Below are 14,529 nucleotides of genomic sequence, written 5' to 3' on the forward strand. Positions count from 1 at the left end.
CACCACAATTCAAGAAGGACACTGACAAACTGGAACGTGTCCAGAGGAGGGCAACCAAAATGGTCAAAGGCCTGGAAACGATGCCTTATGAGGAACGGCTAAGGGAGCTGGGCATGTTTAGCCTGGAGAAGAGGAGGTTAAGGGGTGATATGATAGCCATGTTCAAATATATAAAAGGATGTCACATAGAGGAGGGAGAAAGGTTGTTTTCTGCTGCTCCAGAGAAGCGGACACGGAGCAATGGATCCAAACTACAAGAAAGAAGATTCCACCTAAACATTCGGAAGAACTTCCTGACAGTAAGAGCTGTTCGACAGTGGAATTTGCTGCCAAGGAGTGTGGTGGAGTCTCCTACTTTGGAGGTCTTTAAGCAGAGGCTTGACAACCATATGTCAGGAGTGCTCTGATGGTGTTTCCTGCTTGGCAGGGAGTTGGACTCGATGGCCCTTGTGGTCTCTTCCAACTCTATGATTCTATGATTCTATGATTCTATGATTCTATACAAGATCTCAAAGTAGCTGTTTTACTACAAAGGAATTTCAGAAATAGACTGGAAAGAGAAGCTGCTGAATTGCAACTCATTACCAAACTTAAAACCATGGAGAGACCTGGTCTGAACAAAGACATTGGATTCTTATCTCATTATACATGACTAAGCCATTTCTCACCTTCTCACCCCTTGCCTTTTCCTGGAAGACCTATTGCAGTCGTTAAGAGTCGTCAACAGGCTCATCTCAGCTATCTGCCAATCTCCCATTCCCACCACCCTTCTGAGTAATACCCCTCCCCACCTTCTCACTATATAGAAGGATCTGGCAACTTCTGTTTCAGTGTATCTGAAGAAGTGTGCATGCACACGAAAGCTCATACCAAGAACTAACTTAGTTGGTCTTTAAGGTGCTACTGGAAGGAATTTTTTTTATTTTGCCTGTGAGGTAGGTTAGGCTAAGAGATGGTGACTGGTCCAAAGTGAGCTTCATGGCATAGTGTGGATTCAAACCCTGATCTCCCAGGTTATAGAATCATAGAGTTGGAAGAGACCACAAGGGCCATCGAGTCCAACCCCCTGCCAAGCAGGAAACACCATCAGAGCACTCCTGACATATGGTTGTCAAGCCTCTGCTTAAAGACCTCCAAAGTAGGAGACTCCACCACACTCCTTGGCAGCAAATTCCATTGTCGAACAGCTCTTACTGTCAGAAAGTTCTTCCTAATGTTTAGGTGGAATCTTCTTCTTGTAGTTTGGATCCATTGCTCCATGTCCGCTTCTCTGGAGCAGCAGAAAACAACCTTTCTCCCTCCTCTATGTGACATCCTTTTATATATTTGAACATGGCTATCATATCACCCCTTAACCTCCTCTTCTCCAGGCTAAACATGCCCAGCTCCCTTAGCCGTTCCTCATAAGGCATCGTTTCCAGGCCTTTGACCATTTTGGTTGCCCTCCTCTGGACACGTTCCAGTTTGTCAGTGTCCTTCTTGAACTGTGGTACCCAGAACTGGACACAGTACTCCAGGTGAGGTCTGACCAACACTCTAACCATTGTGCCACACTGGTTCTCAGTTATAATGCTAACTCTTATTGTTCTCTCCAGGATCACACAGTGATTTCCTGGCAGATGCAAAACTTGAACTCGGCTCTCATAGATTATGCACCGCATGTACATTTTCACCTCCCCAAGAGCTTACACTTTCCTCCTCCGTAAACACAATTTTGGCTCAGAAGGACAAAATCCCCGCTGCCAAAGGAATAGTTTTCACAAAGGGGTACGTCCCACACGCTAGTAGCTCTGCAATTGTCACCTCGAAACTGAAAGAAAACTTGACTGAAAATAGCTCATTGTGTCAATTGGGCAAGCTAACTGTACACTCTCAAGCAATGCTTTTGTGGAGGGAATAGCGGGTAAGGCATAGCGGGTGGAATAGCGGGTAAGGCATAAGGCTAAGAAAATGCATAGGTGGCTATAATATTTAATAATAAAAAACCAACAATAACGACCCCTTTTGAGTTATAGACCAGAAATACAGTTCAGAATGTCTTAGGCCATAGAATGTTTTCTTTGGCTTGCGCCACTCAAAAGTTTAACCCATGCTGATATTTGTTCCACTTCTGTCTTCGAGATGCAAGTGGCCTATTGTCCCTCATTGTCAGACACCCACACCTTCCAGGCAGGGGTCTACCTGAGAGATGAGTGGGTGCAGAGCTCAGAGGCTGAGCTTAAACATGATGGCTGAGAGCAGCTATGATTTACATTCATTGTTATGGTTGCTATTGGCGCAGTGCTGATGAATGGCAGCTCCAAAGTTGCTCTCCATCACACACTTTTATTTCAAGGGTTTCGGAGCAAACATTTCTGACAACCCCGAGACTGTTTCCCCCTTTAAGAAATTCTCGGTCCATTGAAATTTGCCATCTCCTAATTTTCGCAGCGGGCGAACGAGTGGGCAGGGATAATATTAATGAGCTATTGATTATGATCCACTTATAATCACTTGCCTGCCGTGCTCAAGCCAAGGGAGGTTTAATCAAGAGAAGCAACAAACCAATTTTCCTTATTAGCTTTGTGCCTCTCTCTCTCTCTCTCTCGCTCTCGCTCTCACTCACTCTCTCTCTGGTGGTGTGACTTGAACCCAGAGATTGCGCGGTAATAAAATGAGGGTATTAATTCAGTAATAGAAATGTACCATCACATGCAGAGTGCATTAGCTTAGAATATTTGCATTTGTGAGAACACTTTATTTTAATGCAAAAGGCAGGGATTGAATTATTGTTCGTTCTGTTTACGAAACAAATGTAGTCTTCTGCTGCTTTTGCGGAAGTGGGCTGCTCTTTTGCTGATTTGGGATTTCAACACCTGTTTTTGGAGTTTTTCTGTAAGGTGCATTAGCACACACCAAATGACAGAATATGCATATTTTAAATCGGGCCTTGGAGCCAAAAATTGGCTTCCAAGCCTCTGTAACTATCCTCTATGACTCCCCTTAGATTTTACCTCCTTCTCGGTTATACACTACACCCCCTCTCTCCAGATCACCTTCTCACCATACTTTTTTTTTACTGTTCTTGAGTGCTTTTGCCTGGCTAGAATGTGTCCTTGAAATGGAACAATGCCTTGTGCTTGCCTAGATGGAGGGAAAAGAGAAGTGTGTGGGTGAAGGCAGAAACCAGTCTACTGTACAAAGGCAAAATTTACATTCATTGTTTCATCCACCGATGACACTCGCCCTACACTTGTCTGTCTAGTGGGCTTCCTACAAATATATGAAGACCCCCACACACCTGCTTCAATGATGCTATTGTTTGTTGTTTGAAAAAGCTCCATTGCTACATCATACTATGGTTTCGACATTCAATAACCAAATCAGGTGGCTGACGCCGTCAAAGTCCTATGTGAAGTCCAGCAGAGTGCAACAGAACTCTGTGATTCCCAGCAATTGTCATCCAGAGCCATGCGGCCTCTGACAATGGAGACAGACCATAGCCATTGCAGTGACCGGGCATTGATAGCCTTATTCTCCAAGAATTGGTCTAACCACCTTTTAAACCTGTCCAAGGTGGAGTCTATTGCAAAGACTTCCGTAGCTTCACTGTAAAGAAGGACATTGTTTTCTCTGTCCTGACTCTTCCACCATTTTACTTCACCAGATGAAGAAACATGGTGGCTATTTGAGACTTGGCACAGAAAGATGGATCAGCAAAGGTCTTCCAGGTACTCAACCATGGGAACACCTTACCGTAGAGTTTCAGATTAAGTGAGTACTGGGAAGATGCTACTAGCACCCTTTCTCCATGCAATATGACTGCTTCTGCACACACACCCTTAAAAGTAAATAGGAGGTGCAGGAACTCTGATCCTAAACCTCTGATGTCTAATGGCTATACAGTGGTACCTCTGGTTGCAAATGGGACCCGTTCTGGAGGCCCGCTCGTAACATAAAAATCCCACAACCTGAAGTGCCATATCTGCGTAGGTGCGTGGCATGATTTGGCGCTTGTGCGCATGCGCGAAGCGTGATTTAGTGCTTCTGCACATGCACGAGCGGCGAAACCTGGAAGTAACCCTTTCTGGTACTTCCGGGTCACTGCAGGACACAACCTGAAAAAACATACAGTGGTGCCCCGCAAGACGAATGCCTTGCAAGACGGAAAACTCGCTAGACGAAAGAGTTTTCTGTTTTGGAGGTGCTTCACAAAACGAATCTCCTATGGGCTTGCTTCGCAAGACGACAATGTCTTGCGAGTTCCTGCTGGTTTTTTCCCCTCCCCCCTTTTTCTAAGCCGCTAAGCCGCTTATCAGCTGATCCGATCAGCAGATAAGCCGCTAAAAGCCTCTAAAAGCCTCTAATAGCGCTAATAGCGCTAATCCGCTAATCCTTCAATGGGCTTGCTTCGCAAGACGAAAAAAACCACTAGACGAAGAGAATCACAGAACGGATTCTTTTCATCTTGTGAGGCACCACTGTAACATGAAGCAAACGTAACATGAGGTATGACTGTACTCATGTGTGAGAAAGGCTTTGGGAGAAAGCTTTGAGGTACAATCCATACCTGCCACCTAGCAGGAGAAGAAAAATCTGAGGAGATAGCCCTACCCAAATCCAGAGTGGAGTCTCTAAGATGGTTGAATGGCATCTTGTACGCCTTCTTCTGGCACGTTTTGCAGCCAAGCTGGTGCCAGATGTATTGTTCTGCTTGTCTTTGGTCCATATCAGCAAGGCATTATTGCCTGGGCAGCCGGGGGCCTCCATACACACTGCCTAGGCTTTGGAGAGGGTAGGGAACTTCGCTTTCACCAGCCCCCAAACTGCTTCAAGGCTCCCATGGCTGCTGTTTGCATCAGAAGGAAAGCTCCCATGGGTGGTAAGTAGGGTCTGGTTGTGGGAAATGGGTAAAGCCGTCTCCCCTTCATCTCAATCCCTACTCTAGAAGCTACTTCACACTGAAAAATAGATTATTTAATTGTTGATGGCTAGAAGTTGTGGTGGATGCAGGTGGTGCTGTGGGTTAAACCACAGAGCCTAGGACTTGCTGATCAGAAGGTCAGCGGTTTGAATCCCTGCGACGGGGTGAGCTCCCATTGCTCGGTCCCTGCTCCTGCCAACCTAGCAGTTCGAAAGCACGTCAAAAGTGCAAGTAGATAAATAGGTACCGCTACGGCGGGAAGGTAAACGGCGTTTCCGTGCGCTGCTCTGGTTCACCAGAAGCGGCTTAGTCCTGCTGGCCACATGACCCGGAAGCTGTACGCCGGCTCCCTCGGCCAGTAAAGCGAGATGAGTGCCGCAACCCCAGAGTCGGCCACGACTGGACCTAATGGTCAGGGGTCCCTTTACCTTTACCTTTAGGAAGTTGTGATAATAACCTAAGAACTTGAGAAGCGCCTGCTGGATCTAACCAATGGCTGATCTAGTCCAGCATCCTTTTCTCACAGTGGCCAAGGAGGTGTCTGTGAGAAACCTGAAAGCAGGATTCAAGAACGGGAGCCCTCTCCCCTCCTCTGGTTTCTAGCAGCTGGTATTTAGAACTGTGGCGGCAGAGCACAGCCATTGTGGCTAGTAGCCATTCAATAGCCCTCTCCTCCATGAATTTATCTAATCTTCTTTTAAAGCCAACTAAGTTGGTGGCCATCACTTCCATTTGTTTCAAGGCAGCATGGTTGGAGTTGCCCTCAAAAAACTGAAGTAAAGCAACTCAAACTTTAACCTTCTCACTCATCATTTTATTCACACTAAAGCACAGAGACCTCCTGAGAACGTGCGAAGCAGCAACTCCACATAGAATCAAGGCTGAGATCTTGACAGAAACAAATACTTTGGGAAACAAAACCTCCTACCAATGCAAAACCTTGGTTCTAAAATTTAATTTTGTCAACTGAAAGCCTTCTTTTTTTCCAGCCTATTGAAAACTACAGGAGCAGATCTGTCTTGGAGAAAGAGGATTATAATTTGCAATCTGCAGACAAAGGTTGAGTCACTTTATTGAAGTCAAACTTGTGAATTGTCTTCCCGCTGACAATGCATTTTTTCACTTCCCCTGCTCTTCAACATCCTGGAGTCATAGGGTATTCAAACCCAATCCTTCACTGTGTCTCTGTGCAAAGTATTCTCTCCAGCCCACCCCCTTTCTGCTTGAATCTCCTTTCCCAAATCATTCTCTTGACTTCCTGCCATTTCTCCATTCTGAAGGCAAGCAGAATCATAGAATCATAGAATCATAGAGTTGGAAGAGACCACAAGGGCCATCGAGTCCAACCCCCTGCCAAGCAGGAAACACCATCAGAGCACTCCTGACATATGGTTGTCAAGCCTCTGCTTAAAGACCTCCAAAGAAGGAGACTCCACCACAGTCCTTGGCAGCAAATTCCACTGTCGAACAGCTCTTACTGTCAGGAAGTTCTTCCTAATGTTTAGGTGGAATCTTCTTTCTTGTAGTTTGGATCCATTGCTCCGTGTCTGCTTCTCTGGAGCAGCAGAAAACAACCTTTCTCCCTCCTCTATCTGACATCCTTTTATATATTTGAACATGGCTATCATATCACCCCTTAACCTCCTCTTCTCCAGGCGAAACATGTCCAGCTCCCTTAGCCGTTCCTCATAAGGCATCGTTTCCAGGCCTTTGACCATTTTGGTTGTAGAGTGCAGGAATCTCAGCTGAGGCATCCAAGACAGATGACCTCTGCTTAAAAACCTCCAAGGAAAGGGAGTCCACAACCTCCCAAGGGAGACAGTTCCACTGTCCAACAGCTAATACTAGGTAACCAAATAAACCCCTGTGTTGCAAAGAGAACGTCAGCAATGTCTAGGTAACACGATGACCATGTACATACGCAATAGACAATCTTTTATAGAATTCCTTCAAACAGTGACTACATTATTACATGAGCACTGTTCCACAGCATATGATATTTTCATTTACATACATTCATTTAAAATAAGATGGGTTTATGAAGCAATTCTATATCCTCCCACCACGCTGACGAAGAATTCCACAAAATGGTAGTCAATATCCGGAATCGATGTTCAGTGTTGGACATCATATTTGCTGAATACACAAAGCTTCACAGCTTGTCTTTCATTGTACAAAGTCTGGTACCTCGCTTCCTTTAAAGATTTTCAGAAATTTTGAGTCTGATGATTTCATTTTGTACTTGTTATGGTTTGAAGGAATTCTATAAAGATTGTCTATTGCGTATATACATGGACGTCGTGTTGCCTGAACAGCTCATACTGTCAGAAAGTTCTTCCTGATGTTTAGTCAGAATCTCCTGTCTTGGAGCTTGAAGTCATTGGTTCAAGTCCTGCCCTCCAGATCAGGAGAATAATAATATAATAATCATTTATTATTTATGCCCTGCCCATCTGGCCGGGCTTCCCCAGCCACTCTGGGCAGCTTCCAAAAAAATATTAAAATACTGTAATACATCAAACATTAAAAGCTTCCCTGAACAGGGCTGCCTTCAGATGTCTTCTAAAAGTCTGGTAGTTGTTGTTCTCTTTGACATCTGGTGGGAGGGCGTTCCACAGGGAGGGCACCACTACCGAGAAGGCCCTCTGCCTGGTTCCCTGTAACTTGGCCTCTCGCAGTGAGGGAACCGCCAGAAGGCCCTCAGTGCTGGACCTCAGAGAAAACAAGCTTGCTCCATCTTCCATGGGACAGCCCTTGAGATATTTGAAGATGGCTATCATATCTCCTCTCAATCACCTCTTTTCCAGTCTGAGTATACCCAATTACCTCAACCACTCCTCATAAGGCTTGGTTTCCAGACCCTTGATCATATTGGTTGCCCTCCTGCGTCTAGCTTGTCAATATCCTTCTGAAACTGTACTACCCAGAACTGTACACAGGACTCCAGGTGTGGTCTGACCAAAGCAGAATAAAGTGGTGCTATTACTTCCATTGATGGGGATATTATACTTCTGTTGATACATTCGATTTGATTTTTATTTCTTTTCTTTTTTTGGAACATGCATATTGGTTGTGTGTGTACAGTGATGGGGTGGATTTTGACAGTTCTTTCCCACCCCCTCAATCAGATGAAATCAAATCAACAAAGATAATTGCAGCCTTTGGGTTTCCAAACTCCTGTAGCTATTCCGAATACAGTTGGATGAAATGTTCTCCCTTGGCTGCTTGCTAACCTGCTTAGGTTTTAGGGGATGCATATTCCCAACTTCTCAGGTGTTCAAGAGGCCTAGGAACATATGCTGTGAATTAGGAGGAATCCATCCCTGTGTCTTCTGTAAGCACTATCAAAGTGATGGTCTGTCTGTCACATATAAACTTCTGAATGTCTATTCAGAAGAAAATAGCAGAAAGGAAAATATTCAGGAGAAAATGTCACCCCATTGTATCAAGATAAATTCTTCTTATTCCTGGGGAAAGGGGAGCAAATTCTAAACAAAAGGTTTCTCAATGTGCCAGTGGATGACTATTTTGGGGTTCTGTTTCATCAGCTGCAACATTCTGTTGCGGCATGTGGGGTACATTGCATGCTCTCCATTGCCAGTGTTTCTGAGGCTAAGATCACAGGACAATAGGAAGCTGCTGTATACTGAGTGAGAGCACTGGCTCAGCATGGTCTACTCTACCCAGACTGGCAGCAGCTCTCCAGGGTTTCAGGCAAGGAGTCTCTCCCAGTCTTCTCTTCAGGTGCTGGGGGTTGGACCTGCAAGCTTTTGTATGCAGGGCAGATGTTTTACCCCTGAGAGGTGGCTTTTCAGGTTGGTCCTGAGACCGGTTGCATAAACTCTGTGACTAAACAGCCAAGTATTTGGAGTGCTCTGTGGGGAATGATTATGTCGCTTGCTGGGGATCCATAACCCCACACCTCTGCCCTCCTTCTTTTGTATCCTCTCCCTCTGCGATTTATCTCCGCTGTCCAGACAGGAAACATTTTAATCCATTGTTCGCCTTGCTTTTGTCAACTAAACAGTGGGTTCCTCTCCCCAGGTAACCTCCCCGCAGTCTCTTCTGACTGAGCACAATGCTCAAGAAGTCTCATTTTTTAAAAAGCAAGCAAACAAACAAACTCCCTTATAATTAGAGTGAGACTGTGTTCCATTTATTAAACCTTTCCTGGATGTGCTTTTTGGCTACCTCTCTCCAGGGTTTAATTGGGTCGCTGGGATTTGCCAGCATTCACATTGGAGGTGTGCACCTCTGACCATGTACAGAATGCCTGGCCTGGAGCAGTGAGTAATGAGAGCCGCCTGGGAATTGCAATAAAAGGAGAATGGCCAAAAGATCAGGGGGCTCCTGTTACAGATGGTGTTTTGCTGTAGCACCTTTCTTTTAAGGAACACCAACAATTGGGAAACACTTGGCTGTGAGCGCTCCAATTGGAGAACAGTCTTTACTAAAGGGCTTTGAAGACACTCGAACGCAGGACGCAAGGGAGAAACGTGCTAAGAGAAAGGCACGCTTGGCAAATCCACACAGTGATCAACTCCCGCCCGGAAACCAATGTCCCCACTGTGGAAGGAGCTGTGGATCCAGAATGGGCCTCCACAGTCACTTACGAACTCATTGTTAAAACTGTGTTTATGGAAGACAATGCCTTATGAGGAACGGTTAAGGGAGCTGGGCATGTTTAGCCTGGAGAAGAGGAGGTTAAGGGGTGATATGATAGCCATGTTCAAATATATAAAAGGATGTCACATAGAGGAGGGAGAAAGGTTGTTTTCTGCTGCTCCAGAGAAGTGGACATGGAGCAATGGATCCAAACTACAAGAAAGAAGATTCCACCTAAACATTAGGAAGAACTTCCTGACAGTAAGAGCTGTTCAACAGTGGAATTTGCTGCCAAGGAGTGTGGTGGAGTCTCCTACTTTGGAGGTCTTTAAGCAGAGGCTTGACAACCATATGTCAGGAGTGCTCTGATGGTGTTTCCTGCTTGGCAGGGGGTTGGACTCGATGGCCCTTGTGGTCTCTTCCAACTCTATGATTCTATGATTCTATGATTCTAAGACTTTCTTACTCGGCTACGAGTGATCGCTGAAGAAGAAGCTCTGTTTTGCATCCAGAAGGTTCAGCCCTAACAACGTCTCCATGTTGGGCTGGGGGTTGCTCCCTGCCTGAAGTTGATAGCTGTCAACTTTTCCCTTTTCTTGCGAGGAATCCTATTCGGAATAAGGGGATTTCCCTTTTAAAAAAGGGAAACGTTGACAGCTTTGGCCTGAACCCTTGCAGAGACCCTGCCAGTCCGTGTTGTCACTACTGAGCTAGATGCAGTAGCAGCCTGACTCAGTATACAGCAGCGTCCTCCGCTGCTATGAAATTAAATAAGCGCTGCTATTATCTATCACACAGTGAGAAATTGTGGAACAGGCTTACTGCCAAATGAAACATGATGCTGGCCACATAGTTCAGCTTTGCATTGTTGGGTGAATGACCAGCCATCTGGATCAGGATGTATGTGAGTGGGGTGACACATGGGAGATTTAACAGGGGGTTTCTGTGATCCTGGTTGGAACTCACTTGCACAGGAGGCAGTGATAGCCACTCAAGCCGCAGTCAGAGGTCACTGGCCTTTTCTCCAGGCATTTGGCTTCAGATCCTGTTGACCTCCCCGTCTGCGTCTCCCGGCAGGATACAGGCAAGGTCTTTCCGGCGATCCCACTCAGCGTGAGAGGGACACGCCACCTCCTCCCTCTCCCCTGCTTCCCTCAGGGAGGGGAAAAGAGACAGACAGAAATCTATTTACATTGCTTTATTTCTGTCATTCCAGCAGTACAGAGAAACGTGTCTGCACTCTCCAGACTCCAACAGTAGAGTGAGAAACTCCACCCCTGTACTTCCAGTACAGGTCAGATGACACTCTGAGCTAACATCCGGTGCTCAGTACAGTGAATAGACTGCCCCTTTGTTCCAATAGTACAGTCCCAGACATCAACATCCTGTTTTGCATTCCAGACACCTGCAGCTGGCTTTCGCATTGCTGCTTTTTCCTGACACTTGGATGGCTTTAAAAGAGGACTTGGCAAATTCATGGAAGAGAAGGCTACCAACGTCTGCTAACCACAATTGCTGTGCTCTGAGTACCACTTGCTGGAAACTACAGGAGGGGAGAGAACTCTTGAGGTCAGATCCTGCTTACGAATTTCCCCTTGGCCACTGTGAGAACAGGAGGCTGGACTAGACGAGCCATTGACCAGATCTAGCAGGCCCCTCTTAGTTCTTATGTGTTGAAGTGTGTGAGCAGGATCAAGGGGGTGATGAGGTGGGTGAGTGGGGGTTTGCTTTCAGCAAGCTGTGCCCGCCTCAATTCCGCTCGGAATAATTTGAGCAGGGATGCTCGTCGATCCAAGCATCCTTGCTTCAACTTCTCGACCCAGCCCTAGCTCATACGCGCAAACACTGGTTTTTAAAACAACAGCACACAAATTGGTGTGATCACACGATCACACTTTTCTGTGCTGCACGTGCAATGATTAAATTGCAGTGCAAAGAAAGAGGGAGGGGAGATAATGCGTGCACATGGCTGTGCCATTAACCCAGACTCCTTCCTTGTGCATTTGTGACCTGTGAAGAGAACAAGGGAGGGAAAACAGATATGGACCAAAAACCTAATGGACCAAACACATGAAGCTGCCTGAACAAAGTCTCTACGTCAGTTAGGAAAGACTGCTGTGCTGCGAACACCTTCGTGCTGTTTTGCAAACAAGATCAGGGACTTTGGATGAAAAGAATTGAGATCAAGAGAATTTTATATGCCTCCCTTGGAACAATTGGGGTCAGGGCCTGGGGCTTCCAGCTGGCAGGCTATATACTGCGGCCTCCTGCCCCTCTTGGCTTAGAAGCGAAGCAACCCAGTGTTTCTTTGATTTGTGGTAACGCCTCTGTGTTCTGTTGTATTGAATAAACACATTTTTAAAAGGAAAGAAAAGATGGCCTGAGCTTTTTCCTTTTCAAAGGAGAGTGGAAGGAGAGGGGAGGTAAAGAGGGAAGAAGTTGAATTATTAAGTCTGGGGAAGAGATGTGAAAATGGAAGGGAGCAGACAGCGTGGGATGTGTTTATGGGTGTGAGGGAAAGACAGACGGACTCCACTGTTTCTTAGCCCCTTCTTTTTATATGCTAGCAGCCTCTCTCTCTCTCTCTCCCTCTCTCTCTTCATCCCATCCCTCAGTTTTTGGAGATGGAAAAGGTGAGTGGGAATATGGAGAGAGAGAAAAATCAAAGGGGAAAAGCAGAGAGCTTATTATCCTCCCACTTGGGGACCAACAGAAATATCGGTAATTGAAGTACATTATTTAAATAAATAAAAACATTCTAAGAAAAAACATGTTTTTATTATGAAGTTAAAATGACAACGCTGCTGGAAATATAAAATAAAGGGGAAAGGGGAAAGCAGTATAAAAACATTCAGTATTTCCTACTAGGCTGTTATTTTAACTTCATAATAAAGTATTGAAATTACAACAAACAACAACAAAATTTCTGAGGAAAGGTACTGTCTGGTGGAAATCCAGTGTGTGTGCCTATATCTATGCATGAACCTATCTTCCTATATACATAAAAACGTAAGGCTGTTATCACACTGCAGCTTATGTAACTGCATGCTGGCAGGCAAGCAACTGAGTGAGCAGGATGGGGTGCTGGTGGCCCAAGCGAGCTGTTTAGCAGGGGTCAGGGAGGTGTTTCAGGAAACAGCTTTCTGTGTGGGAAGTGGGGATGGCAAAAGTTTTGGTGGGTAGGTGAGGGTGGCGAAGGTGGCAGTCCCTAGTATGTTTATGTATATACACACACATATACAAAAAGGGGTGTAGGGTAATCAGAGAGATGGGAGAGAAATTCAGTTCACATTTAAAAGCAAACGTATTCAACTGATCCGTACTGAAACAATATAGGAACCAAAACACAGCCATTCTTTGAAATTTGCACTTGTCCGAATCTTGTGATACACTTCTCCAGCCAAAAAATGTGCAGAATAATCCATGCACATTCCAGGGTGGAGTGTGCACATACAGTGGTGCCCCGCAAGACGAATGCCTCGCAAGACAAAAAACTCGCTAGACGAAAGAGTTTTCCGTTTTTGAGTTGCTTTGCAAGACGAATTTCCCTATGGGCTTGCTTCGCAAGACGAAAACGTCTTGCAAGTTTGTTTCCTTTTCTTAACACTGTTAATACAGTTGCGACTTGACTTCGAGGAGCAACTCATAGAACTCAGTGTACATAGTAGCCTTTTTTGAGGTTTTTAAAGACTTTGGTGATTTTTGAAGCTTTTCCAAAACTTCTTTTGCAGCCATTTGGTAAGTTAAGCTTTTAAAACTTTCTTGGGGGGTTTTGGATTTTGGGTTGGGGTGTTTGGAATTCAAGGACTTGGTGTTGGGGAGGGGTTTGCAAGAATCTGGAAGCTTGTTTTTTTCTGCATTTTTATGATTTTTTGTGACCATTGGGGCACTCTGCTGTGTTTTTTTTAAAAAAAATATTCTGAGTTTGAATTTCTGTGTGCTGGGTGGCTGGGGGAACAGTTGGGGAGGGGTTTGCAAGAATCTGGAAGCTTGTGTGTTTTTTTCTGGCATGGAGAGGCTGCCAGTTCTGATGTTTCTGCGGCTGAAGACTTTGCAGCGGAGTTCCTGGAGGTTGTGAAGACGGAGGGCTACATTCCACAGCAGGTCTTCAACTGCGACGAGACCGGGCTGTTTTGGAAGAGGATGCCCAAAAGGACTTTCATCACACAGGAGGAGGCCAAGTTGCCTGGCCACAAGCCCATGAAGGACCGTCTGACCCTGCTCTTCTATGCCAACGCAAGCGGCAACCTGAAGATCAAGCCCCTGCTGGTGTACCACTCGGAGAACCCACGGGCCTTCAAGAAACACAAGGTCAACAAGGAGCGGCTAAGTGTCATGTGGCGATCCAACAGTAAGGCTTGGGTCACACGTGTGCTGTTTGTGGACTGGGTCAATCATGCTTTTGGCCCTGCTGTCAAACAGTACCTGCTGGACAACGACCTGCCGCTGAAGGCTTTGCTTTTGATGGACAATGCTCCTGCTCATCCTAAAGGCCTTGAGGAGGACTTGTTGGAGGAGTTCAGCTTCATCAGCATCATGTTCCTGCCGCCTAACACCACACCACTGCTCCAACCGATGGATCAGCAGCTCATCGCCAATTTCAAAAAACTCTACACCAAGGAGCTTTTCAGGCGATGCTTCGAGGTGGCTGATTGCACCACCATCACCCTGCGGGAATTCTGGAAGGACCACTTCGACATCGTCACCTGCTTGAAGATGATCACCACGTCCTGGAACGGGATCAGCCAGAGAAATTTGAATTGCTCTTGACACAGCCTGTGGCCGGACTGTGTGGCACCAAGTGACTCTGATGCACCAGAGTCAACAGTGGTGCAGGACACTGTTGCCTTGGGGAGGACCATGGGCCTGGAGGTCACAGAGGAGGACATCAGCGAGCTGGTGGAGGAGCACGACCACGAGCTGACCACCCAGGAGCTGGTCGAACTGCAGGCAGAGGCTGCGCAGGAGCAGGCCTCGCTGGAAGAGGAGGAAGCAACTGAGGAATGGCTGTCCTCCAAAGA

The 14,529-nt window shown here is 46.1% G+C and overlaps 1 pseudogene across 1 annotated transcript in view; it reads left to right on the forward strand.

Annotated features, from left to right (window-relative positions):
* LOC309539766 (tigger transposable element-derived protein 1 pseudogene) overlaps positions 1–14,278 on the forward strand; it is a 247,767-nt pseudogene extending 233,489 nt beyond the window's left edge. The window contains exon 2 of the transcript XR_014224546.1: positions 13,433–14,278. The product of XR_014224546.1 is annotated as a tigger transposable element-derived protein 1 pseudogene (transcript). The remainder of the gene's footprint in view (positions 1–13,432) is intronic.
* Positions 14,279–14,529: the final 251 nt, after the last annotated feature.

This window comes from Podarcis vaucheri (genome assembly GCF_965113315.1).
Source record: "Podarcis vaucheri genome assembly, chromosome: 8".
NCBI classification, from domain to species: domain Eukaryota; kingdom Metazoa; phylum Chordata; class Lepidosauria; order Squamata; family Lacertidae; genus Podarcis; species Podarcis vaucheri.